Genomic DNA, 4,611 nt, shown 5'->3' with positions numbered 1-4,611 from the left:
TTTCTAGAATAATAAGTCAAACAATGTGTAGTTGAATTGCTACAATTGGGCTTGACTAAGCCCAATAGGAGATTTGGTCGTGAGCTACCAAAGGTCCAAGGTGGACTAAGTGGAAGTTAACATTCCTTCTTACACCTTACAGATCCAATACATCCAAAGGCTTGGAATGCTTCCTCCTTTTCCAAGGTATCATCCAATGGGCGTGAGCATTGCTCCTTCTCCAAGCTATCTTCCATGGCCAAGATTGAATGCCTTTCTCATCTAAGGGCTAAGAGTGCTTATGTGTATTTGCTTTCGTATAAAAGTCTAAATTTTAGGATATTGTAATCACTCTTGAACTTTTAAGTAATAGATGTTTAGTGTTGAGAAAACTCCACTCCTATTGCCTTTTGAGAGTCAATTGAGCTAGAGGATTGAAATGTCTCCTCTAGCCACCTTCCTCTATCTTCTCTAAGATAGAATCCATTTCTCACCTTTCACTCCATTGTTGATATCAACCTTCATCCTTCACCTAGCTTCCGCTAACCATCACTCATCCATGGAGTTCTCTTCTTCACCTTCATGCACGTGGCTCCACTAAGACAGTTCAAACCGATGTTAATAATTTTAGTGACAGTTATTTTGATGGTTATATCAAATTGATGTTATTATCCTTTATGACGCTGAATTTTATGGCAGTGAGCTAACTAGGGAAAAAGAAATAGTGGTGGTTTAACCACCATTAAACAACAAATTCAATCAATGTTAAAAAAATTAAAATTTTATTGGTAACGGATAGATTTTAAGCGTGAGTAATATCGATTACTTTTGTAATGTATATTGACAATGTTTTGTGACATGACTTATAAAGCACATTATGGTGGTCTAACTGCAAAAGTGAAAGTAAGATAAAAATAAATAAAACCGACACTACTTGAGTATTATTTTTACAATAACTATCTTAAGCATTTGATGTGACCCCACCAAGCCCAATTGCACCTTCAAGCCCAAGCCCATTAAAAGACCCAATTACAAGATCAATGATGAAAAAGATTCAAAAGGGCCTCCCATTAGATGATCACAAAATCAATGGGCTTCTCACATTCTTTACATGGGCCAAAGAGATCACAAAGACTTGAAGAAGTACATGTAAATATAGTAGTGTAGATTTAAATTGGGTCATTGTTTGGGCTTTGCTTTCCAATAATACATAAGACATGAAAGGAACATAGGATGGGTTAAAATTGGGCTCGGCCCAATTCTCTTCATACATGGCCAAGATTTTCAAGACAAGGAGGCTCATTTGCTTCATAGTTTGACTGAAGTTGGTCATCACATCTAAAGGCTAAGAATCCTTCTTGTTCTTCAAGCCAAGATCCAAGGGGCATGATCTTATCTCCTTCTCCTAGCTTGATCTAAGGGCCAAGATCAAGGCCCACTCCATCCAATGGCTCTCCTTTCTCATGTGTACATGGCTTCATATAAAAGCCAAAAATTCACTCATTTGTAGACACTCTTGAAATTTTATGCAATAGATGCAACTTGAGTTGAGAGCACTCCTCCCTCTATTGTCTTTGAGAGTCACCATTTTCTAGAGATTTCCTCTCTCTACCTCTAGCCACCTTCCTTAGGCTAGCATAGATTAGGAAATCCTATCACCTCTTTCACCTTCCATTGCTTGCAAGTGCTTTCCAACTTGCCTCCATTCCTTCATCCATTTTCGCTGCCATGGAGCTCTTTATGTACCTTTGGAGCTCTACCAGCATTGTACATATTATAGTTTCTAATTGATTGAAGGCGCAAAAATTTTTATATTGATCTTGTATAGAAACTAAAAGTTTAGTTAGTTCTATTTGCAGAGGATTGGCACCGACACTTTCATGTTTTAGACCATTTGCTCAAAGGACTGTTGCAACAAGCCGTGTATTCTATGTTATAGAGAGAATCCCGAGACTGAACCCTATAGCCATGAGAAATTAGAATTGTGTACCATTATTGTGATGTGTCCAAGAGTAATATTTAGTTGAATTTTGGTAAATTTTCTTCGTGTTGGTATCAAGTTGCGAATGCTTTATTAACCTACAAACTTCTTTACCTATCAAGTCTTGTGCTTTAAATTTTACAAAAGTTTATCAGAAAAAAAAAATCTATTTAAGGTATAAGCTATAAAAGGCTCACTTTTCCTTATCAATTGCAATATCTATTTTTATTTAAAAAAATTATGATTTTATTGTCAATTTATAATCACTACTAAATATTAAATATTAAGCGCCGCTAAATAATATATAACTTTAATTATTTTAATAAGAGTTATTTTAATGATTATATTAAACCGATATTATAATGCTTTAAAACAGAGAAAGAAATAAGAAAGGTTAAATCTACCGCTAAATAACGCATATTTCGGTTAAAACTAATACTAAATAACTGATATTTAAGTGACGTTACAAATCAAATTTTCTGTAGTGCGTCATTACAGTATAGCCACTTATTCGGGCAAAATAATGGATGTATGTATTCACATATGACTTATGGATAGAAACCAGAAAGAAAACGAAGAAGTATTGAAAGACAGTTACATGTCTGTATTCATTTGAATTCAGAAAAAAAAAAAAAAACAACATAGAGAACAAAATTCTGTGCTGAGTTCAATTCACATGAAAATTCTCTCCCTGCTATGGCTATAGCTGGAGAAGAAGACAGAGAAATCCACAGAGCACGAGCTTCCAAAGGTAGAAGGCTTAAGAAAAGCAATAATAAAAAAAAAAGAGTAGTATGAGAAAGTGAGTGATCATAATCTAACCAATGAATCAGGTGGTGGAGGGGGTTTGCTTCAAGAATGCGATAAACTGTTGAACGAGATCCAAAGCGTTTTGCTTAGAAGGCTGAAGAAGATGAAACACATGGTCTTCTCCGGGGAACTCCACCTTCTCCACCTCACCCTTCCACCCAGTTTTCTTCAGCGCCTCGTAATAGCTGCAGCCTCTGTCCTTAAGAAAATCATTCTCCGACACGAAGATCAGCAACCTCGGACACGCCAGATCCGACAGTTTCGGATCCAGCGGGGCGTGGATCATCATGTTGCTCGGTCCTTCGTATGTAGGGTACAGATACGCTACCAGCTCGTCCTTTTTATCGTTCCCGAAGAATGGGTGAAGCAGCACCATCCCCTGGAGGCTCAATCCCGCGAAACCCTCTGCAGTGCCTCGCATCACCACGTTGTGGGCGATGTTGCCGCCGGCACTGTCACCGGCGATGAACACGTTTTCTGGATCGCCGTGGGCGTTGAGCCAGGGCTCCGGGCCGGCACCGGTAGCGTGGGAGGCGACCCACAGGAAGGCTTCCCAGGCGTCGTTGTAGCCGGCAGGAAGGGGGTGCTCCGGGGCGAGGCGGTAGTGAACGGAGGCGACGATAACATTGGCGCCGGCGCAGACTGTATTGAGGTGGCTGTGGTAGGCCGGGTTGAAGGGGGTGCAGACGCAAAAGGCGCCACCGTGGATGTAGACGAGAATAGGGAGTTTCTGGGAGGAGGAGGAAGCGGCGGAAGGGAGGTAGAGGCGGACGGCGACGTTGGTTTGGGGATTTATGGTGACGTCTTTGGATTCAACGGCGGTGGTGGGGTCGATTCCGGCAGGAGTGGTTTCCGTGCCGAGGAGACGCTCGATGCTGCCGTCTTTGTAGGCGCGGAAGAGGTGAGGAAACTCGCGGACAACCTCGCCTTTGTTGGTGTTTGGTTCCATTGCAGTGATGAGAAAAGATGTACGAAAGATGGAATAAGAAAAAGTGTGAAAAAGAGATCGTGAGAGAGTTTGGTGTTGTTAGCAATGAATAAAAGAGAAAGGGTTGGCAGAAACAACAGGGAATGGTCGATGGTTAGAGACAATGCCATAATGAACGGTTTAACTGCTTTCTGAAATTTACACCAATCCATAATATCTTTGTCCTTAACGTGGTCCGGCGCAAATTATTCCACGTTGTTTCAACCTTTTCGGCCTGTTCCCTTAGAGGACCCAAAACCACATATTTAATGTGCAAGGAAATTATCATGGAAAACACGAAAAAGATAATGTTATGGCTTTCCCTTCAAACTACTAAACAAGTTACTAAAGTTTATACATAATTAGGTTTCTATACATTTTGATGAATAGTTTCAATTTATTAATAAATAAATAAATAAAATTAACAAATTTCAATGTTAATACAAGTTAAATCATTTATTCTAGTATATTACTATTTTAATATAGGGTTAAGTATATTTTTAGTTCCTGAACTTTGATCTAAAATTGGGTTTCGTCCCTGTCCGAAACTTCAATATATTTTGGTCCCTAAACTTTAAAAATGAATGAATATAGTTCTTTTAACTCAATTACGTTAACGTTTTTTGAAGTGTCAAACATATTTCTCAGTAGATATTGAATCAAGAATGTGTCAAACAATGTAAAAAACTCCAATACTAATATGAAAAACGTTCGACACGTAAAAAAAAAAGACGTATAAAATGTATCGAAGTTTCAGAAAGAGACGAATTCCAATTTTGAGTCAAAGTTCAAGGACTAAAAACATACTTAACCCTTTAATATATCATTATTTTATATATTAAAAGATTAGAATACAATTTTATTTTTATTTAAA

At 38.5% G+C, this 4,611-nt stretch overlaps 1 pseudogene; it reads right to left on the bottom strand.

The window, feature by feature from the left end:
• Window positions 1-2,386: 2,386 nt before the first annotated feature.
• LOC114177010 (2-hydroxyisoflavanone dehydratase pseudogene) lies at window positions 2,387-3,950 on the bottom strand (annotated as a pseudogene).
• Between the last annotated feature and the right edge of the window lie 661 nt (window positions 3,951-4,611).

Source organism: Vigna unguiculata, chromosome 3, assembly GCF_037176805.1.
Source record: "Vigna unguiculata cultivar grain cowpea cultivar isolate G323 ecotype 2 chromosome 3, ASM3717680v1, whole genome shotgun sequence".
NCBI classification, from domain to species: domain Eukaryota; kingdom Viridiplantae; phylum Streptophyta; class Magnoliopsida; order Fabales; family Fabaceae; genus Vigna; species Vigna unguiculata.
Note: the sequence above shows the minus strand (reverse complement) of the source record. Positions and strands in the feature narration are given on the sequence as shown.